Here is a 24,916-nt window from a genome sequence, read left to right as displayed (position 1 = left end):
GCCTTCTGTTTTATTTTGGTTTTATTTTTCTTTGTTTTTCAGTTTGAAAAAGTCTCTATTGACCTGTCTTTAAGGTCACTGATTCTTCTTTGATTATGTGTAGTTCATATATGAGCCCATAAAGGCATTCTTTCTTTTAAAATGTTTCTGACATCTTGCATTTCCTTTTAATTCTTTGAGTTTCCACCTTTCTGCTTACATTGCTCATCTGTTCTTGAATGATGTGTACTTTTTCTGTTAGATCTTTTAACATATTAATCACAGTTATTTTAATCCACTCCTGAGAATTCTGTTTCATACCTAAGTATGGTTCTGATGTATGTTTTCTCTTCAGGCTTTTTTCCTTATCTTTGGGCATGATTATTATTATTTTTTTGAAAACTGGATATATTATACCAAGAATAGGGACTGATGTTAACAGGCCTTTAGTGTGAGGATGTATGTTAATCTGCTTAGGAGTTGTGCTATATTTACTTTTTACTGGAGTGTCCCAAGGCTTCAAATTACTCTGGTGTTCTTATAGTTTTCTCTGATGACTTTGGGTTTTCCTAAAAAGTGCTCATCAAAGAGAGTCTGCATGATGCAGCTCTTTCAGCTGTAATCCACTGGAGTTTACTGCAGCTTTGTTGGTGGACGGTGGTAAGATATGGGAATGGGAAAGCATTTTATAGTCTTATGACTGTCTTAATTTTTTAGTGGACCTGCATCTGCAGATGGGGACATCAGTCTTCACAAATATTTCTCCAATGGTACAGAGTTGTCTTTCTCTTTTTAGGTGAGGACAAGAAGCCTAGAAACAGTTTGAATAGATAGAATGCCTTTCGACTAGGTAAGATTCTAGAAAAGTCTTGTCCTCTGAAGAGTAACCCTTTCTTATAAAGAACTCTCTGGGAATATTTTATAATGGTTATTCTCCCCATTGTTCTGCCAGAGCTATAAGAGGATCTTTCCCAGAACCTTAACATCAGAACCTGGTATGGGTTCCTGGAGATATAGCCCACAGCAGTGAGGAATTTGACTATTCATCAAAATTACTATTTAAGAGTTCCTACCAGTTTATAGCTCCAGTGGCTTCCAAACAAGCAGAACTCAGCTATGACTGTTTAGATTCTCCTGTCTCTGCAGATTTCAGGGTGGTTATTTGCCCAGCAACCTCAGTTCTCTCATGGGTCTAAAAAATGTCACTGATCTTCAGTTTGTGCAGATTTTCTTGTTGTAAGAATGGGAGTGATGACTTCTGATCTCTTTATATATCAGAGCTAAAAACCAGAAGTCAGATTCATTTTTTATACCATACAAAACAATAAATTCAAAATGAAACAGAGATTTATGTGTAAAAATAAAACCAAGATTTAAAATATAATGATAGGTGAACTCCTTTATAACTTTGGAGTAGTAATAAACAGCCCTAATGATGAGTCAAAATCTAGAAGCAATAAGAATAAAGTATATACATTTAATTACAATTTTTTGTATACAGAATGGTCCTTCCTTCACAAAATAAAAATGAGAAAAAAGGGCCTCCCTGGTGGCGCAGTGGTTGAGAGTCCGCCTGCCGATGCAGGGGATACGGGTTCGTGCCCCGGTCTGGGAGGATCCCATATGCCGCGGAGCGGCTGGGCCCGTGAGCCACGGCCGCTGGGCCGGCGCGTCCGGAGCCTGTGCTCCGCAACGGGAGAGGCCACAACAGTGAGAGGCCCGCATACCGCAAAAAGAAAAAAAAAAAAAAAAAAAGAGAAAATGAGCAAAATATTTAAAATTATATCACAGTTAGAGAGTTTATATTCCTAATATATAAGGAATTTTTGAAAATAGAAAAGAAAAAAAATCTCACTCCCTTATGGAACAAATTAGCTAGCAAACAGTTCAGAGAAGAAAAAAAGATGTACAAATGACCCTTAATAATAGGAAAAGATGACTAATTTCATTCATAATAAGAAGAATGCATATTAAAACTACCCTGTGCCACCATTTCTCACCAGATGATTGGTAACAAAATATAAAAGTATGACAACATATTCTTTGAGGCTGTGGGGAAACAGGAACTTTCATATATTGTTGGGATAAATATTAAATGATACATTCCCTGTGGAAGGCAATATGGCATATCTAGCAAAATTAGAAGTAAATAAATAAATATATGTTTATCTATTAATCCAGACATCATGTTCTGTAATCTTCCTCATATACAGTAGCAAAACCATAAAAATATATATGAACAAGGATATTCATTGAAGAATGTTTTATAATAAAAACAGACTGAAAACAATTCAAATATTCCTCTATATGGGGTTGATTAGAATAAACTATGGTACACAATGGAGTACTATACAGTCATAAAAATGGATATGATGTCTCTATGTATTACTATGGAATCATTTCAAAGACGTGTTGTAGAATGCAAAAAGAAAGATGGAAAAAGTATGTATGGTGTCCTCTATGTTAGAAATGGAGAAATTGAAAACAAATTTATATGGTAAGATAATGGTTAAAAGAGGGAGGAAATGTGGTGGAGAGTATAGGGGTAGAAACTAGAATTCTTTTAATATACATAATTTATTTTGTAGATTTAATTTTGGATTCAGGTAAATATTTTATATAATTATGAAACAAACTAATTAAGAAAAAATAATTGAAGTATCATTAAATAGTGAAATAGTCACTCCTCCCCACTTAACCAGGCTTACACTGAGCCTAGTGGTCAGGCCAAGGTGAAAACTCAAGTGCTTTGCAGGTCTCTATTCCAAGCACGTGTCTTGCCCTGATCATGAGTATGGCTTTCTAAATTCCCCTTTATACAAGGGTGCTTTTGAATGTCCTAATTTCCCAAAGATTCCCCCACCCCCAGCTTTCCTCTCAGGCCTCAGGAAGTTTATGGTAAATCTGTACCTGTAATCTTTTGCCACAAACACTTAGGGCTGGTTCGTTTGCCTTGCTCTTTTTTTCCAGCAATGCACGGTGCTTTTCTGGCCTGAGTTCTGAGTTAGGCAAAACTACCTCATGTCGGTTCTTTAGAGAGCCCCTAGACCAGTGAGAATGGGCATAACACAATAATTTGCAAATAAGATCAGCTCTGCTCCCTCCAGAACCAGGGACCAGGGTCCCACACTGTGAACACAGGCTGCAGGAGAGGGATGCAGTGAGAGCCAGTAAAAATGCCACAAAGCTTTCCTACCATTTTCAAGTTCCCTCTGTCTTCAGCATTCACTTGGTGGCTCTAAACCTCTGACTGTTTTCCAGAGTTCTGCAAAGTTGCTTTGACAGTCTCTGCTTCTTTTTTGATCTGCGGGGGAATGAGAACATGGAGCAATTTACTCTGCCATTTTACTGAGATCACTCCAAAATTGTATTTGCATATAGATTTATTTTCTGCAGATTGTGAGTTATTGGAAGGAAGGGATCTGATTGGCTTTAAACTTTTTTTTTTTGTATTTTGCCTCAGTGGCCTGTAACCTTGCTAAATGCATTTATTCATTCTTGTCATTCTTAATTAAAATCCTAAGTAAATTACTTAGGATTGTCTATATACACAAGCATATTGTCTAGAAATAAAAACAGTTTGAATTCTTTACTTCCAATTTTTTATGCTTTTAAAAGTATTGTTCTTGGCTTAGTGCACTAAGATCTCCAATACCTGATGAACAGAATTTCCTAAAAAGAAAGCTGCATTTTCCTCAATTTCTTAACATTAGGCAGGTTTATTGTACAGAGGCCTTTTTTTCATAGATGTACTTTATCAGATTGAGGAAGCTCCTTTCTATTCTTAGTTTGATGAGAGAGTTTTTATCATGACAATGTTTAATAAGAAACAAATGTTTTTGCTTCATTTATTGAAAGGATATCATTTCTCATTTATTTCATTAATGTGGTGAAATACATATTCAATTTTACAGTAGTAAACCAACCTTGTTCCCTATGATAAACCTCAATCAATAGTCATGATGAACTATCCTTTTATATATTGAGGGATTTGATTAATATTTTTGCCAAGGATTTTCTTCATCTATGTTCATGAGGGCCATGGGCTGTCAATTTCTTTTCTTCCAATATCCCTCTTTTATTTTGGTATCAGGGTTATGCTGGCCTCATGAGTTGGCCTTTATTTTCAGAAAGAGTTTGTTATGGATTGAATTGTGTCCCCCCAAAAGATACGTTGAAGCTCTAACCCCTGGTACTTGTGATTGTGACCTTATTTGGAAATCGGGCATGATTTGCAGATGTAATCAAGTTACATATAATGTGGACATTAGGATGGGCCTTAATTCAGTATGACTGCTGTATTTTTTAAGAAGAGAGAAGAGACACAGGGAGAGACACACAGAGAGAGTGCCATGTGACAACAAGGTGGAGATTGGAGTGATGCTTCTACTGGCCAAGGAACACCAAGTATTGCTGGCAACACCAGAGGCTAAGAGAAAGGCATAAAACCGATTTTCCCCTAGAGCCTGCAGGAAGAACACGGCTCGGGTGATACCTTAATTTCAGACTTCCAACCTCCAGAACCGTGGGAGATTAAATTTCTGTTGTTTATAACCACTCTGTTTGTGGTACTATTTGTTCCCAGCAGCACTAGGAAACTAATGCAAGTTTTATTTAAATTGATACAATTTCTTCCATAATTATGTAAAATAATTCACTGGTAAAGTAATCAGGGCCTGAACTTTTCTCTATAGGAAGGTTTTAAACTACAAATTTAAAATTGAAAATAGATATACAGGTATTCTTCTATTAATTAACCAGTGAGCTTTGGTACTTTGTCAATTTTTCTAGGTTGCTGAATTTATTGGCCTCAAATTATTCATAATAGTTCCTTATTATTCTCTTAATATTTGTAGGCTCTGTAATGTGTTATCCTTCATTATTAATATTAGTAATTTGTATTGTCTATTTTTGTTTTCTTGATCAGAGTTACTAAAGGTTTACCAAATTTATTTATTTTTGCAAAGAACAAATCTTTTGGCTTTATTTTCTTTCCCTATCATTTGTCTTCTATTTTATTGATACCTTCCTTTATTTTTTCATTTCCGTCTTTCTACTTACTCTGAGTTTAATTTGTTCTTCTTTTTCTAGTGTAAGTTGGAAGCTTATGTCATTGATTTTAAACCCTTTTTCTTTTCAAACTTATATACCTATAAATTTCCTTCTCATTAATGATTTTGTGATATTTTGCAAATGTAGGCAAAATTTTATCATCCAGTTCAAAACATTCTTTTAACTTCCTTAACTGATTCTTCTTTGAACTGTAGGTTGTGTAGAAATGTGTTGCTTAATTTGCAGATTTGAATTTTTCTATACTCTTCTTATTATTAATTTCTAGTTCAATTCTATAGTGATCAGAGAACTCACTCTCTATGATTTAAATCCTTTGAACGTATCTGAGACATTTTACAGATACACGTGGTCTCTCTTGGTGAACATTGCATATGCACATGAAGACTGCAGTAGTGTTCTGGAACTGTCAATTGGTTGATAATGTTGCTCAAATCTTCTGTATCTTTACCGTTTTTTCTCCCCTTCTTTTTCTGTTAGAGAGAGGGATGCCAAAACCTTTTATTGATATGGTTGATTTGTCCAATTGTCCTTTTAGATCTGTCAATTTTTGCTTCACATATTTTTCAGTTTTGTTTTTTAATGTTCATAAGATTGCAATAATTTTTGGATGAATTGACCCTTTCAACATTATGAAATAATCCTCTTTATCTCTGATAATACTTTTGTCTTAAAACCTTTGTTTTGGGGTTTTTTATGGTTATTCTTTTACTATCTTTTTCCTTCAACCTGTATATGTCTTTGTATATAAATATGTCTTTGTATCTCTTATAGACAGCATATAGTTGGATGTTGCTTTTATATTCAGTCTGACAACCTCTGCTTTTTAATTGTAGTACTTATTCAATTACATTTAATGTATTTATTGATATGATTGTGGTTAAGTTTACCCATTGCTATTAGTTTTTCATTTCTCTCATCTTTATCCCTTTTTTAATTTTCTCTTTTCAGGTTAATCAAACATCTTTTAGAATCCTATTTATTTCTCTGTTGACTTTTTAAATATATCTCTGTGCATTATATTTTCATTTGTTTCCTAGGGATAGAAATAGGCAGACATAAGTTATCACAGCCTGCCTAGTATTAATATTACACTATCTTGCAAAAACTTAAAAAACATCAAAACAACAAAACTCCATTTACAACCTCTTTTGTCCTTTTTATTGTTGTTATTTTATTTTACTACTATACATATTGATAGAGATGTATAAATATATGTGCGTACATATAAACATATTTATCTATCTGTTTATATATGTATTAGCAATACACTGTTATTATTTCTGCATTAAACAGCCAATTGACTTTTAAGAAGTTTAATAAAATTTTTTTAAAGTAATTATTCATGTTTTCCTTTACCAGTATTCAATTTTTCTTTTACAGTTGACCCTTGAACAACACATGTTTGAATTATATAGGTCCACTTACAGTTAGATTTTTTCCAATAAATACAGTACCTGTATTTTTATTTTAAACATCTTTAAAGTAACTAAGTGTGGGAAGAACTTTGTGTTCAATTAGAGATCATGATATGAGCCCTTATTCTATCAGGGCGTCCTGCCCTTGGGTGAGTCCTTTACTAATTCCTTTTTTTGTTTTTTTTTGGAGGCAGAGATAGCAGTACACACATTTTTGACTGCATGGAGGGTCAGCATCCCTAACTCTGAGTTGTTCAAGGGTAAACTGTAGATTCATCTGCTATAATTTCCTATAAGCCTAAAATTTCCTTTTAGTACAGATCTGCAACAGTTCTCCAACCTTGCTACTGTTTTTTGTTTTTTTCAATTTCAAAGATGGCTTTTATTTACCTTCAGTTTAGAAAGGTAAATGGCTAGATACAGAATTCCAGGTTGATAGGGATTTTTCTCTTCATAGCTCAAAAATAGTTACATTTCCTTCTGACTTGTGTTGTTTCTCATAAGAGATCAACTGTCCTTCACATCCTTGTTCCCCTGAATGCAGTCTCTTACATGTAGTCCCCTGTAATGGATAAATATCAATGTCTCTGTCTACTTTTAACAACTTCTTTTAACAATTTTTTTAAAATCTTTTTTTTTTATGTGTGGTTTTTAGCAGTTTGTCTATGATTTGACTAGGTGGGATTTTTTTTAAATCTTGCTTGGTGATTGCTTTGTTTCCTGGATTTCTGGGTTACAGATATTAGTGAAATCTGGAATTTTTTCTATTATTTCTCTTAACATTCTTTCTGCCCTATTTTCTACCTCCTCTACTTCTATGACTCTAGTCATGTGTTTTCTAGAGCACATGATACTGTTGCATGGATCATGAGGTGCTGTTCACTTGCAAACTTTGTTTCTTTATGCTTCAGTTTGGACAGTTTCTATTTAACTGTCTTTAAGTTCGGTGACTCTTTCTTCTACAAGTTCAGATAAGTATTTTATTTCTATGATTTCCATTTCACACTTTTTGAGTTTCTGTATCACTACTGAAATTACCCATCTCTTCACTGATTGTATTCATGTTTCCCTTTAGATTCTCTAGCACAGTTAACATAGTTACTTTAAATTCCTTGTCATCTAATTTCAACATCTATTGATTATTTTTCCTCTTGATTATAGATTACATTTTCTGCTTCTTCACATGTCTATTAATTTTTAATGTTATACTCAGTGTACCTCACTTTTTAGAGACCATGAATGCTTTAATCATTCTATGAAAAGCATTATGTGTTAGTTTCCTGCTTAAATTACTGGTATGTCATCTTAATTCTGAAGAAGCTTATTTTCCTTTCTGATAGGGAGTATCTATCAATATTTCCCTTACTCTTAGCACAAAAGCCTAAGAGTGGACATTATTCTCACTCCTAAAGCACAACTGTAAAACTGTGAGGTGGTTTCCAAGTCTCTCAAACTTGGTTAGACTTGAACCCAAAACCATTTCACTGTTGTATCCAAACCACTGCCATCTCTGCTTACCCCTTTCAATATTTCAGCTGTTGTTTTTGCTCTCAGGTGTTTGGAGTATTGTACCATGCACTCACTGTTCAGTGGTCAAGGCAAAACTTTGAGGGAATTCACTTGTAGATCTTTGGGTCTCTCACCTTTATGAATTCCTCTTCACAGGGCTTTTCTTCCTCAGTTCCCAGATATTCTGGCAGCCTCTAATTCCAATTTCTGACTAGTCAGCCAGTAAGAATGACCCTTTCTTGTTGATCTCTATTCCTCAAACACAGCACACACTGGGAGTGTCCTCATTCAGAAATTGGTAAAATGTGGATCTCAGCCAGCATGACTTTCTTCCTTCAAGCTTCTGCTTTCTTTAGTCATTCTCCCATGCCCTTAAAGAGTTATTTTTATTTTACTTTATTTTGTTTTGTCCAGAGTCTATAATTTTGTCATCAAGATTAGTTTTATATAAGCTCCTGTATGATTACCAGAAGCTGGGGATCCTCTTTTGATCTTGATTTTTATAGTGCCTACCATGATGCTTGGTACACATAAGAGGTTAATAAATGAATAAATAAATGAAGAGAGGAATACATACAAATGTTCAGAGGAATACCTACATGGAATATGATACAAGCTTTCTATTTTTAGGCATTGTTTTTCTGTTGAAGTGAGAAATTCATATTTTGTGTTAAAATATAGAATGAGTCATCTTCCTTTGGTCATAGATATTACCCTCCCAGGTAAAAAAGGATGGCACCAACTTAATGTTTTTGGTTGCATTTGCTTTTGGTTTAGAGATACAATACATGATTTATTATTTTTCTTTGAAAATGAAAGAAAATGGCTACATACTTTAATATACCTTTGAAGAGTATGACAATTTCCAATGGAATTAATTTGGATTTGAAAGTGTAGTGTTTATGATTAATCCACAAATTGGTGTAAAGTGACAAAAGTCAATTTGCTTCATTAAGACTATAATAATCATATAGAAGATATTCATGTGCATTTTAAAGTAATTTTTGGCTGAAATTCATGTCACCTAAAAGAAAGGTTCTACTATGTTTAAATAATTCCAATGTGACTTTTAGCTTTTTGAATAAATTGAAAACTATACAGCCACACTCAAAAACAACATTAAATTTTTCTGATGATTTTAATTGTGACCCACATAAAACATATCAATCCTTGCTTTTCCAGAGTAAATGAAATTTGAATTACTCATATGTTTAATCCAGGACTAACTATTGCTTCTTTTATGTAGTTAGTATGACAGATTTCAGCCATGGAGTGTTGTTAATAATGGTAAACAGATTAAATGCCTACTATGTTTTATTTGAAACATAATGTATTTAACTCTTGAGGATTATACTGACTTACTACAAAAGTTATATTAAATGAACAAAATAGATGTTAGTATAATTTACAAGTTACTATATACATTTGACAGCTATTTTTGGCTTTGACCATTTTTGAGCATATGCAAACACTCATGGAACCATGCTGTATTGAGAACTTGGGGAGAGAAAGTGATGAACCCATTTATATAAACTCTGCTACAGTTTTTGTTTTAATATGTTTCTCAAAATGTAATGGTCTGTGGTGAATGATATAATTTCTTTCAAAAAGGATTTCATCAATTTGTAAAATTATAGGATGCCAGGAGCAATCTCAACTTCTAAATGATGTGCCATTTAATTTATGTTTCAATTAACTCTTAGTAGAAGAGTTACAACCTATAAATAATTGTCAGAAGAGGGAATGCTTCTTACTTCTTAGAGTGGAAAATTAGTTCTTTTCCTGAAGCTACAAAGAATTACCTATTATATTCTTTGAAGTTACAAAGAATATCTATTTGATGTCAGTTGTTGTGATGTATATTGTCTTTTTACTTCTGTTCAGTCATTTACTGACAATTTAGTCAACATAAGAAAAAGTGCTGTTTGTCTTTTCCTGTTTGAAAGTTTCTTTCTTTTGCTTGTTAAGAGGAAGAGAGAAAGTCACTAGGAAGATAGAAAACTGAGTGCCTAAAAACAACTGGTAAAGAAAGTATTGTGTTAAGGAATCTCTTTGGGACACTGAAAGCTTTCTAATATATATAGTTGACCTGCAATCTTAGATTTGTATAAAAGAGAATGGAATGGATATTTCTGATGTCTGAATGGAAAAATAAAAGAAAAAGTTACAATTGACAAGTTGGTGATACTAAAATAAATATGAAATAAAAACTGGAAGGCTACTCAAAATGCAAATAAATCCTGGTTGTTGTGAATAGTTGCAATTCTTCTATTTTGATTACTCATTAGATTTCTATTTTTTCTCATTTGGGGGGGTCTTTTCATTCTGTTTTTCTTTTTAGCTCCTTTCATCCAAGGACATATCTGTCAACACATTTGTTGAACATGAGATAAAGGAAAACAGACTTCAGTGACCACAGGACAAGGAATACAGATTTTGTAAAAATAGTTTAGCAGAGTATCTGAACTAATGGACCACAGTCTTAAACAATCAAATAAAACAACAAAACCTAGGGAAGGGGGAGAATCTGATCACAGAGTTATCACATACTATTTAGATGTCCAGTTTCCAACAACAACCAAAAAGTCACAAAGCATACAAATAAACAGAAAGTATACTCCATTCAAAGGAACAAAATAAGTGGACAGAAACCATCCCTGAGGAAGCCCAGAGCTATCAAAGTAACTAGACAATGATTTTAGCTGTTATAAACATGTTCAAAGGGCTAACAGAAGTCATAAGGAAAGAACTAAAGGAAATCAGGAAAATGATGTTTGAGAAAAGTGTGAATAAAAAAAAGATAGAAAGTATAGAAAGGAACCAGACATAAATTCTGGAGCTAAGATATACAATACTTGAAATAAAAAACAAATTCAACAGAGGAATTTAACAGAAGATTTGAACAGGCAGAAGAAAGAATCAGCAAACGTGAAGTCAGGGTGATTGAAATCATCGAGCATGCATAACAGAAAAAAAAATGAGTAAAAGTGAATGTAACCTAAGAGATTTGCAGGATACCATCAAGCAGACCATCACACACCTTATAAGTCCAGAAGGAGAAGAAAGAGAACATTGTAGAAAGAATGTTTGAAGATATAATTGCTAAAAATTTCCCAAATTTGATAAAAGACATGATTCTACAAATATAGGAAATGAAGTGAACTCCAAGTTGTATAAAAGCAAAGATACATCACTGAGCCACATTATAATCAAACTTTTAAAAGCCAAAGATAGAGAATCTTGAAAGCAGCAAGAAAGAAGTGAGTCATCGTTTATGAGGGATCCTCAATAAAATTAACAGCCAATTTCTCATCAGGAACCACAGTGGTGAAAAGACAGTAGGATATCATATCTAAAGTGCTGAAAGGAAAAAAAAAAAAAAAAACTTCCAACCAAGATTTTGACAAAACTGTCCTTCAAAAATTAATCCCTTGTCAGTTGCACCATTTGCAAATATTTTCTCCCATTCTGTAGTTTGTCTTTTCATTTCGTTTATGGTTTCTTTTGCTGTGCAAAAGCTTTTAAGTTTAATTAGGTTCCATTTGGATTTTTTTTTCCATTACTCTAGGAGACGAATCCAAAAAGATATTGCTGCAATTTATGTCAGAGTGTTCTGCCTATGTTTTCCTCTAGGAATTTTATAGTATCCAGTTTTACTTTTAGGTCTTTAATTAATATTGAGTTTATTTTGTGTATGGTGTTAGAGAATGTCCTAATTTCATTCTTTTACATGTAGCTGTCCAGTTTTCCTGGCACCACTTATTGAAGAGACTGTCTTTAATCTCTAAAATATACAAACAGCTCATACAGCTCAATATCGAAAAAACAAACAAACCAATAAAAAAAATGGGCAGAAGATCTAAATAGACATTTCTCCAATGAGTACATACAGATGGTCAAAAGGCACATGAAAAGATGCTCAACATTGCTAATTATTAGAGAAATGTAAATCAAAACTACAGCGAGATATCACCTCACACCTATTTCTCTATTTTCCTACTGATAGCTCCACTATGTGTATGATACACTCTTTATAGTTATCCCTCAGTTCTTGGATACTCTATCCCATATTTTTCAGTCTTTTTTTCTCATTGCTTTTCAGTTTTGTAAGTTTCTATTGACATATCCTCAGAGGTGCCATATTTGTGCCTTGTCTACTAAGGGGATCGTTGAAGGCATTCTTTACTCTGTCTGATATTTTGATCTCTGGCATTTCTTTTTTAATTCTTTCTTAAAATTTCCATCTTACATTACTTATCTATTCTTGCACGTTGTCTACTTTTTCCATTAGAGTCCTTAGCATGTTAATCATAGTTACTTTAAATTCCTGGTCTGGTAATTCCAACATCCCTGCCATATATGAGTCTGTTTCTGATGTTTGCTCCATCTCTTCAGGCTGTATATTATTCTTTTAGTATGCCTTGTAATTTTTTGTTAAAAACTGGATATCATGTCCTGGGTAAAAGAAACTGCAGTAAATAGGCCTTTAGTAATGTGTCAGTAAGTTATGGGGGGATGGAAAGTATTCTGTAGTTCCATAATTAGGTCTCAGTTTTTTTCATAATTCTGTACCCTTGGATTGAGAACTTCACCAGTGCTTCTCAGTTTCCCTCCCTTAGGCAGGACAGAATGGCTAGAACAAGATGGAACTTGGTTTTGCTCTTCTCCACAAGTGGAAGCCTAGAGGGAACTGGAGTGGGATATTTCCCTTCCCATACATAGAAGGCAAGACTGGGCTGTATTTGTGTATTTTCCTTCCCCAAGTTTGATTAGGCTCTGGAAAAAAAAAATCCAGTATATTAGACTCTGCTAAAATAGTTTCTCTTGAGCCCAGGCCTTCTTAAGAAGAAAAAAAAATGCTCTGGAATATTTCAAAATGGCTACTTTTCCCTCCCCCTGCTGTTGTACAAGGGAATTTTTTTTTCCTCTAATATTCATTGTGAGATCCTAATTGAACTGGCGGTAAAACCCACAAAAGTGTGGGGATTCCCCTATGACTGGGACCCCCTGGGGTTTTAAATTATCTAATTTGTCTACACTGAGCCTACAGCAATTTATTACAGTTTAGATTCTCCTAACCCAGCATTGCTTCATGGGGCAATTCCTGCTCATGAGTTTCTGCTCCAGTTAAATTGTGGTTCTCTGTGTTCTCCTATCTGTCTCTCCAAGTTCTGGGGCAGCAGCTTGCCCTATGATCTCACTTCTCTAAGTGATCTAAGAAAAATTGATGATTTTTACATTTGTTCAGTTTTTTACTTCTTGTTAGGATGGAGTAGTGACTTCCAAGCTCCCTACATGTCAGACTGGAAACCAGTAGTAGGAATCCTTCATATAATCCCAGAATTTATGTTTTATGCATATTTTGTGTATATTTTCTAAATTAAGCCTATTTCTACACTCACTGCCTAGTTCTCATAAAAAATGTAATGCTAACATTTATTGCTACCTGAACTTCTGCTCTCTTCCAAATTATTTTATTTAGGGAATTTTAGCCCTGTCCTCACCTTAGCCCTCAGGATGTGATATGCTCAGATTAGTGTCTTCACAAGTGTTCTATGACAGGTGAGTCCTAAGAGAGAAGAAGTAGAGAGAAGGTACTCAGGTTAGCTGAAAAGCTGGTGCCTCAAAAAAGAAATTGCTGCCCAGTTTTCTGTTTAAGTGTAGACCTTAGGCCCTCTGTGGAAAAATTATGCAAAATGGAAAAAAAAAAAGAATATCATCCCAGAGCCTCACAAGAATATACATGAAGATTATTTATTAGAAAAAAGAAGAAAGTTTTTTTAAATGTTTACCATTATCAATGGGATTCAGGAAGAAACAATACCTTGAAAGAGGAGAAGAAAATCCATCAGAAGAAAATAATATGCCAGCAGGAAGATTTTTGGAGAGGGAAAATTGTCCCCTTTAATGCCTGGCAACTAAAACTGTTCTTAGCAAAAGAGCATGAAAGGAGTCTTCTGCCAAGCAGACATTTCTCTCAGATCCTAGAAGTAAATTGATGCTCAGTCCAAGTGTTTGATGTTGAGGAATTTCCATTATTTTTCACAGTCTGCATAAATATTTTAATGGGAATTTGGGGGAGGCTGGGTTAGGGACTGCTAGCCAGTTGACTGTATCTATAAAATTTCTCTTTTAGTTCTGAACAGTATCTTCAGGCAAAAGCAAATGTTTTCGTCCAGTGCAGAACATGGATAAGAGTCCAGAAGTTTCAGGGTCAGTGGTATTTGGCCTCTCACTTCCTCCCTAACACCATTATTGTCAACTGAGACCAGACTGGGGCCCAGACTCTGTAGACTCTATCAACTTGGATAAACAAGAACTATTCAGTTATTTGTTTATTTATTAAACATATTAAGAATTGAGATGTATTTTTCTCTTTAGGTTAGTGGGAAAAACTCTGAGGGGGAGGAACTTTAGGCCAACTACATTGGATCTTAGATATTGTACCTATGAAATTATAATAGTATAACCCTTGCCATACCTATTGTCAAGGGTGTTGTGAACACAAACTGAGATACTAATAATTTTGGGGAAAAAAGTGAAACACAAAGTATCTTTCTCTAGAACTTAGAATATGATGTTACAGTCAATTATAGGAAGATGCTCAGCCTATGAATTCAAAGTTCCAGATTATGCAATCTGGTAAACAAACATCAGAAGTAAACAGGAAACATTTTTCTTCTCATAAATTTAAGTAACTCTAATATTAAAATTCTGATTACTGAATGAAAAAAAATGCATGCTGAATCAACTGTGTACTCTCATCAATAAAAAAAATTAAACCAAAAGGAAATAAAAAGCAAAACATTTTTCTCTAGTATTGACTACATTTTCCCATTGCTTAATAGGTGATCATTTCTAGGATCTGGCTTGCTTTGTTTTGTGAATTTGATTATTACAGGACACATTGTGATAAAAGAAGTGCTGCACAAGGACTATCAGACCAAAGCAGACAGCTTGAAAACCCATCTCTTCTATAACTGCCTTTGACAGAGAACAGCTGTCAATATCACTAAAAATGATATCTGAAGCCTCTAAATGAAGTTTATTATTCTCACATCTTCATTTCACAACTCATTTAGTTAAACTGGGTAAAACTGGCTATTCTGAATTTGTGATAACTATGTCCATGCTTTGACTCCAAAGAAACATTTTTAAAGTATGAGTAAATTCAACTATTGTCATTGCTCTCAGATAAATTAAGTAGTAATAACTCACCCACATTCTCAAAAACCATTCCTTTATTATTTTTTTTCTGACCTTTTCAGAAAACAGACTTAGTTATCAGGAGTATTACCTATCATCAAAATGGAAACCTCAGTTTCAAGCATTTATTTTATTTCCATGATCACTTATTTTCTCATTATTTATTTAATAATCAAGCTAAACCTTCAGGCAAGGAGATAGCAATTATTTCTAATTTAAAATTTAAGGCTATAAGGTGAGACCTTGTCGAGGTAATATAATACTTGACTGACAAAATGCAACTCAGTTTTTCAGTATAAATCAGTCCCTTATCCATCTGCAATCATCATATCTACACTTATGACAAGTTCAACATTCAACCATATACCTATATTCCCCATCTTTCTTTTTCCTGATTTTCTCCTTTAGAATTCAGTCCTGACATATAGGCTGCATCCCATAGTTTTCTCTTGAATGGGATTCTTCAATCTTTCCATTTTCTTGGTTTCATTTTTAAAGTAAGACTTTAAAATTTTTCATGTGGTATACTATACTTAGGTCTTTACTGGTTTTCCCTATGCACCAGGATTTTCTTTTATAATCTACATTTAAGTTTTTAATTTTGTTTTTATTGTTCTTATTTTGTTCCTATATGGAAGTGTATGTGTGTTTCCTTTCAACCCTAGTAGGGAAAAGAAAAAGAGGGGTGCAGTTAAAGTGCATGTTTATGAAGCCTCAGTTTATAGGGATGTAGAGAGAGGGGGATTATTAATAGCGACATGATATGCACCCACTTTTTGTAAGGAGGACCAGAGACCATAGACCTCATATTTTTATAAGTAAAGAATAAGTCTAATGTTACCTAGGTAGGAAGTGGTGGGGACAGGTTTAATGTCTCGTTAACGTCTCGGTTGTTCTAACTGTCCATCAACAGATAAACGGATAAAGAAGAAGGGCAGCAACACTGATGGGCCTAGAGATTACCATACTAAGTGAAGTCAGAAAGAGAAAGACAAATACCATATGATACGACTTATATGTGTAATCTAAAATATGACACAAATGAACTTATCTGTGAAACAGAAACAGATTCACAGACATAGAGAACAGACTCGTGGTTGCCAAGAGGGAGGGGAGGTGGGGAGGGATGGATTGGGAGTTTGGGATCAGCAGATGCAAACTATTATATATAGAATGGATAAACAACAAGGTCCTACTGTATAGCACAGGGAACTATATTCAATATCCTGTGATAAACCATATGGAAAATAATATGTAAAACAACATATATATATATGTATAATGGAATCACTCTGCTGTACTCCAGAAATGAATACCACATTATAAATCAACTATACTTCAATAAAAATAAATTTTAAACAACCTCGGTTGTCAAAATATTAATAGTTTAGAGTTGGGCTATCAACCACATTGCTGTGCTACCTCCAGTTTGGGTGAACAAGGTTGAATGACTACTGATGATTTGTTTGGTTTTTTTTTTAATGAAATGAGCCTAATGGTATGCTTGCCTCTTTTTCTGAGCTCAAATGTTTCAGGGTGTAAGCCAGTTTCCTTCCTGGTTATGAGGTAAATATTTTCTTAACTCCCTCCCAGCCCTTCTCATTGGAAATAAGGATCCCTAGACAGGAATGAGTATGAAGGCAAAAGCAATGGGGTAATGATGTAACAACATCACAACCCCAGAGTTCAGAACGTCAAAGACCTGTACAGGGACAAAAATCATGTATCAACAATGAGGCTATTAGGAATCTAACTTTTCCTGGATCTGTAAAATTATTGCAATGATACCTATCTCAATGAAAATGAAAATAAAATATTAAGTACTGAGGGGAAAAGCTGAAGAAATAAAATAAGCAGGTCTTCTGATTGGTTTCTTTGTATTTTATCAAAACCACCAGGGAAATGACTACTGTGGCTCTAATAGAACCTGAAAGCTTGCCAGCTGAGGGTGCAATAAAAGTGACAAATGAACATTTTCTGCAAGACTGATCTATGGTAATTGGAGGAGGAAATATAAGCAACATTTTGAAAAGTTCACGAACATAATATGAACATATAAAGAAACTAATGATCCTCTTACATTGTTGAATATTTTAAAAAATATTTATTCATCATTTATTTGAAAACAACACTAGGTGCTTTACAAAAAGAATTGAATGAAGCTTCGATTCTCTGCCTGAATCAGAAATGACACAGATAAAATATGAGAGGGTATGAAGACATGCGATTATCTTGGGGAAATATAAACAAAACAATATTGAACATTAAAAAGCCCAGTTCTTCTATTGCAACATCTCTTGGTGCAAAATCTGTCCATTTGCTCCTCGTCATAGTAGAAGGGAACTGAAACCTCCATGTGCTCAAAAAAATCCCTCTCTTGGTTTACAACTATTTCATTTCCAAGCCACAAATAATTCTTCTAGTGTTTGTGCCTAAATTAGAATAATACTTATTATTTTTTTCTATGATCTTATCATGCTAAAAAGATATACAGCATATCCTCTTGGTGAAAAGATACTATACTTAAACAAAACCAGAATTCATTAATAGCCTTGCAATTTAATTTCATTTCCACCCCCTACACCAGAAGTTATAGTTATAAAATTAAAAAGTTCCCTCACTGAGTAAGTTTTCTTTCTAGTCACAGTTTACTTTGCACATAACCCGGAAAAGATTGCTGGCTGCAATTCTTGCAGTGTTAGTAAAATATTTCTTTAACGTCCCAAGCTAATATAGTGTATAATGAACAGATGACTAAGACAGAAGCTTAATTTTCATATTGTGCTTTATCACATGGTATACAGGGATTCAAAATTTGGCAGGTTTTGGTAAATAATAGAATGGTGTAGGAGTTTTGGTTCTCTTTACCTCCCTATTCACAATTTCCCCATTGTTCCACATTTAATTAAATTTCCTAATTCAAGTTCATGTTTGTTCCAAACCAGAGAATTCCAGTTATAATTCACATATTTTGGTAAGAAAATAGAACACATGATCTACAAACACATTTTCCATCAATTATGTTTGTCAACAACTATTGAATTAAGTATTAACTTACTTGAATTTGAAAATCTAACTCATTCTCACTGAAGCTCTTAGAAACTGAAAGTCTAAGTAATAATTCTTTTTTTTTTGTCTCAGTCTAAACATTTAAGAGGTCCCAAAATATTTCTGAAGTAAAAGAATAACTTATAAAATTCATGTGGGAATTAGTCACTGGAGGCTTTTAATCATATCAAGGTGCTGCACTTCAGTGAATAAGATAAGTCTTGAATAAGTATCTAAAATTTTGCTTATGAGCTCAAAGTAAATCCTACAATAATTTTCCATCAACAGCTTTCAAATTTTATAGTCTTTGCAGTGAGAAAATTAAGGTGTTTCTAAAGACCTAAAGCAAACACTGATAACTGCAACATACATAAGTCAAAGGATTACCCTTGTTTGCAAGGAATCATTTCTTATGCTAATTCTAAATAAATTTTCAATAATCATGCTTAATTTGTAACCTATAAATGTAGATAACCACACATTATCTGTAGGCTTTACTGATTTAGAGTTTAGTTCACCCCTTACTTTCATGAGAGGAAAAAAGAGAATGTTTTAACAATCTAGACTCATACATTTTGTGTGTGTAAAGTGGATTCTGTTTAAGCACTGGTATACCTCATTCACAAAAAGATTCATTTTATACATTCACTCAACAAATGCCAGGCAGAGGCTGAACCACACAACTTTCATAGAAATGTTCTATATAGAACTTACCTTCTGATGGGGGGTATGGTGTTCATACAAGCAGCCAATAAATCAATCAATAAATAAGTAATACATCTTAAAGAATGCTCTGAGGAAACCTAACAAGATTCTGAGGTAAAATAATAATAAAAAGAAGAAGAAGAAACTGGAGGAAGGTCCACTTATATTGTGTGATCAGGGATTGCCTCTCTGGTGAGGTGACTTAAGCTATGACCTGGGAAGATGAAATGTCAGCCGTGTGAAGAGCTTAGATGGAAGTGTTTTAGGTGGAGGAAACTGTTTCTTCATTTGAGGTGGGTAAGAGTTTGGCATTTTCAAGGATTCAAGAAACATGTAGAGGAAAGGGATGAGCTAGGGGTTAAGTATTAAAATAAGTGTTAATAGCTAGTCAAAGAATGTCTTGTACAGATGATATATTGAATTCATGTTTTGACTCCCTTCCTTCACCACGAATACAATTAGTTAATGAAATAGAAAAAAATAGGAGAAAAAAGAACCACATAGAGCAGTTCAAAGAGAACATAAATATCTTCATGAAACTAGAAATGTTGGTGAGGTTGGAAGGCCACCTCATAAGACCATAAATGATGGTCTCCGGGTCTGGAATTGGAGGTGACGACTGAGAATTTGGCCATGTCAGGTAAAGGAGACTCACTCAAAAGTCTATGTGCAAGGCAGGATCCCAAAATAAGGGCCACAGTTTGTATCAAGAAACTGTTATCCTCCCCATATCATAAAAAGAGGACCAGAACAAAAGATGTTGACCACTGCCTGAGGCTACAGCTTTTAATAAGTTGCATATCTAAGACTGCAGAGAACACATAAAGCATACCACCCAGGACCTGAACAGTGCCCTACTGTCTTGGAAACTGAATTTTTAACATATTCAATATCACCAGGGAAGAGTCCTGAGCTGCCTTTATATTACCTAGTTTAAACTTGGAGCACAGGGAGCTGAGAGAAGGTAGTTACAAAGTTGCTAGACAGAATACTCAGAGAAAGAGAATATAAGACATCTCACATAAGAAATAAATATGCAAACTAAAAATCCAAAACACTCGAAGAAATGAAAAAAAAAGTGAAATGGACATCCAAAAATTAAATAATGTTTTACCTCAGATGAAGCTGATTTGTAGAAGTCTAATAAATAATTAGAAATAAGTTGATTAATATGTTCAAAGACATGAATGAAAGCATAATTTCTATACAAAAGGAACAAACATTTAATACGCAGCAAAAGTAGAAAAGAAGCAAAAACTAGAAAAAATTGGGACTTCCCTGGTGGCACAGTGGTTAAGAGACCACCTGCCAATGCAGGGTACACGGGTTCAAGCCCTGGTCCAGGAAGATCCCACATGCCACAGAGCAACTAAGCCCATGTGCCACAACTACTGAGCCTGTGCTCTAGAGTCCGCGAGCCACAACTACTGAGCTCGCGAGCTACAACTACTAAAGCCTGCACTCCTAGAGCCTGTGCTCTGCAACAAGAGAAGCCATTACAATGAGAAGTCTGTGCACCACAACAAAGAGTAGCCCCTGCTCACTGCAACTAGAGAAAGCCCACACACAGCAAAGAAGACCCAACACAGCGAAAAATTAATTAATTAATTAATTAATTAATTATTTTTTTAAAAACTAGAAAAAAGTCAGAATGAGATTTTTTACACATTATTTTTTAGAGCAATTTAGGTTCAGTAAAACTGAACAGAGGTACAGAGATTTCCCATATACTCCATGCCCCTACACATGCATAGCCTTTCCCATTAACAACATCTCCCATGAGAGATATTTGTTAAAACTGATGACCTAAATTGACACATCACTATCATCCAAAGACCATAGTTTACATAAGGGTTCAGTCCTGGAGTTGTACATTCTATGAATTTGACAAATTTACAATGGTATGTCTCCACAATTATAATATCATAGATAGTAGTTTCACTGTGCTAAAAACCTGTGTTCTACCTATTCATTCCTTCTCTTCTCCCAACACTTGGCAACCACATTTTTAAAATTATATCCATAGTTTTGCCTTTTTCAGAATATCATATATTTGAAATCATACAGTAGGTAGTCTTTTCAGATTGGCTTCATGCATTTAATAAATATGCATTCAAGGTTCCTTCAATTGTTTTTATGGGTTGATAGTTCATTTCTTTTTAACACTGAATAATATTCCATTGTCTACATGTACCACAACTGTTTATCCATTCATCTACTGAAAGACATTTTGGTTGCTTCCAAGTTCTGGCAATTATGAATGAAACTGCTATCAACATCCATAGGCAGATTTTTGTGTGGACATAATTTTCAACTCTTTGGGTAAATACCATGGGGCATGATTGCTGAATAATATGGTAAGAGTATGTGTAGTTTTTAAAAGAAAGTGCCAAACTATCCTCCAAATTGCTGTGTCATTTTGCATTGCCACCAGTAATAAATGAGAGCTCCTGTCCTCACCAACATTTAGTGTTGTCAGTGTTCTGGATTTTACCCATTCTCATAGGTATGTAGTCATATCTCATTGCTGTTTTAATTTGCATTTCCCTAATGACTAATGATATGGAGCACTTTTTCATATGTTTTTTTGCCTATCTGGGTATCATTTATGATAAGGTCTGTTCAGGTCTTTAGTGCATTTTTTAATCAGGTTTTTCATTTTCTTATTATTGACTTTTAAGAGTTCTTTGAATAATTTGAATAACAGCCATTTATCAGATAGATCTTTTACAAATATATTCTCCCAGTTTATGGCTTGTCTTATCCCTCTTTTGACAGTCTATTTGCAGGGCATAATTGTTAAATTTTAATGAAGCAGAGCTATTCAATTATTTTTTTCAAGGATCATACCTCTGGTGTTGTATCTAAAATGTCATCACCGTACTCTAGGCCATCTAGGTTTTATCCTATATTATCATCTAAGAGTTTTATACTTTTGAGTTTTACATTTAAGTCTATGATCCATTTTGACTTAATTTTTGTGAAGGGTGTAAGGTCTGTGTATAGAATATTTTTTTTTGTTTTGTTTGTGTGTATGTCCAGTTGTCCCAGTACTGTTTGATGAGAAGACTACCTATTCTCTATTGTACTGCCTTTGTTCCTTTGTCAGATGTTAGTTGACTGTATCTCTGTGGGTATATTTCTGTTCCATTGATCTATTTGTCTATTCTCTCACCAAACCATACTGTCTTGATTGCTGTTGTTTTATAGTAAGTCTTGTCAGCCTTCCAATTATTCTTTCAATACTGTGTAGGCTATTCTGGCTATTCTTTTGCCTCTCCATATAAATTTAAGAATCAGTTTGTTGATAAAAACAAAATAACTTGCTGGAATTTTGAGTGATTGCATTGAATATAGAAATCGAGCTGAGAAGAACCCACACTTTCAGGATGTTGAGTCTTCTATCTATGAAACTGGACCCACATGAAATATTGAAAATGTGAGCTATTATTAAAATTAAAAAGAAAAACTTCTGGTTTTGGACTAGCATATAAGAATCTTCGGGGTTACCATGTAATTGGAAAGAACAAATCTGACTCCACATTGGATCTGTTCCTTTCACTTTAAATTTTGTATTCTACTGCTTTTGCTACAAGCCAATCACTAAAGGGATGTTGTCTATAACTTAAAGTACACATAATGGTCTACCTCCAGGAACTCTGCCTCCCATGACTAAGTGTTAAGCTAAAATACCTTTGTTTAGCTCACAGGAAACATCCTGACCAGGCCCACCTGTGAATGGTTGCAGGAAGGAAGAAATAAACACATCCTCTCTGGAATCTGGCTGGAACCAGGAAATACTTGCAGCAACTTAGCACCTTTTTTACTTTACCTCCTCACCTCCCCCACTTTGTTCTATAAGCAACTAGCATCCAAACCCAGGCAAGTACTGGGACACCAGTCCACCATATTCTCAGTCTACTGGTTTTCCAAATAAAGTCACTATTCCTTGCCCCAAGAGCTCATCTCTTATTTATTTAATTGGCCTGTCATGCAGCAAGCAGTACAAGCTTGGACTCGGTAACAGCCACTCTGTTCTAATAATAAATAGAAAGCTAAATGAATTGAAAAATCAACTACTCATTTTAGATCTCTCAGAGAAGCGAGGTCACAGGGAAAACCATTACCCCCCAAGGTGGAGAGATGGACAGGCAAATACACAGAATCACAACTTACCTGAGCAGAAACTCACAAGCAGAAAACTATGGGAACCAGTACTGAGGTAGGGAAATCTGAATTATAATTGATGAATATCAGAAAGCTCAGGATGTACAAGACTGAGATTTAAAACCTCCAGAGGGAACCAGCTGTAAGAGGGCCTCCACACTTCTGAGTTTTACCTCTAGGAGCTCAATCAGGCTATCACGATGAATATTGGAGGAGAATCCCCTTAGATTATAAGTAGGAGAAGGGGAAAAGTAACAATTTTGAAATATACCAGAGTATCTGTTCTTCAAACAAGGTGTGTGCTCAAGTGAAATCCCTTTACCAGAGTCTAACCAACCTGTGTGAAGGAAAATATCCAACTCCAGCCTGCTCTATCCTTCCATGTGGGGGAAGAGAAATACTCAACTTCAGCTCTGCTTAGTTTTCCATGAGGGAAGAGAAACACCTGATTCCAGCCTACCCACTGTAGCCATCCTGTCCCACCAAAGGGTGGGGGTACTAGACACATAGGTAAAGTTCACAGTCCAGAGGCATAGGATCACCAAAACTGAAACTTAATCATAAGACTACAGAACACTTCTCATTCCTCCACAATCATCATCACATTACTAAAGGTCTATTTACTGTTGTTCTTTCTACCCAATACATCATGTCCAGCTATAACTAAAAATTACAAGGCACACCAAACAGTAAAAAAACCACAGTTTGAATAGATAGTTCATACATCAGAAACAGACTCAAATATGGCAGGGATGTTGGAATTATCAGATCAGAAATTTAAAATAACTATGATTCATATGCTAAGAGTTCTTAGCATATTTGCATATTGTCTACTAATGGGAAAAGTAAACAAGATACAAGAACAAATAGGTAATATAAGCAGAAAGGTGGAAATTCTAAGAAAGAATCAAAGAGAAGTACTAGAGATAAAAACACTGTAAGAGAAATGAAAAATGCCTTTGATAGACTCAGTTACTAGAGAAGACATGGATATGGAAGAATATGTGAGGATATGTCAATAGGAAATTGCAAAACTGAAAAGCAAAGAGAAGATGATTGAAAAAATGATAAAATATAAGAGCTGTTGGACAACTAAAAAGGTGTATCATATGTGTGGTGAGGAAACCAGTAAGAGAATAAAGAGATAAATGAACAAAATAAATATTTGAAGCAATAATGACTGAGAATTTCCCCCAAATTAATGACTGATAGCAAACTACAGGTATGGGAAACTCAAAGAAGCCCAAACATGATAAATGCCCAAAAAAGCCCTAAAACTAGAAACATCATATTCAAAATGGAGAAAATCAAAACTGAGAAAAAAATCTTAGAGGATGCTGGAGGAAAAGAACACTTTACCTAAAAATAAAAACTTCATTTTTTAAGTTCTTAATTAATCTAACACATAACAGTATCACAGTCTTAATTCATCTAAAAGCTAACAATGAGTTCAAATAATAGTAAAAATGTATTCAATTACGTATGCTTCTGTATTATATGCTTGATTATGCTTTTGTACTATATGCATGATTATATCTCATGTATAAGTGAAATGAATGAAATCAATAATATAAGAAACAGATGGGAAGACTTAGGAATAGTTTGTTGATATAAAGTATTTGTACTACTGGTGAAGTGATATATATATATGTATATATGTATATATATATATATATATATATATATATATATATATATATATATATATATACTGTTATTTGAACGTGGACTGGGATTAGTTGTAAATATATATTGCAAAATCTAGATTAATCACTAAAAAGAGCAAAAAAAAGAAATATTACTGATATGCTAGA

The sequence above is a fragment of the Mesoplodon mirus genome, assembly GCF_964341445.2.
Source record: "Mesoplodon mirus genome assembly, chromosome: 3".
Lineage (NCBI taxonomy): Eukaryota > Metazoa > Chordata > Mammalia > Artiodactyla > Ziphiidae > Mesoplodon > Mesoplodon mirus.
This window is presented reverse-complemented; position numbering follows the sequence as displayed.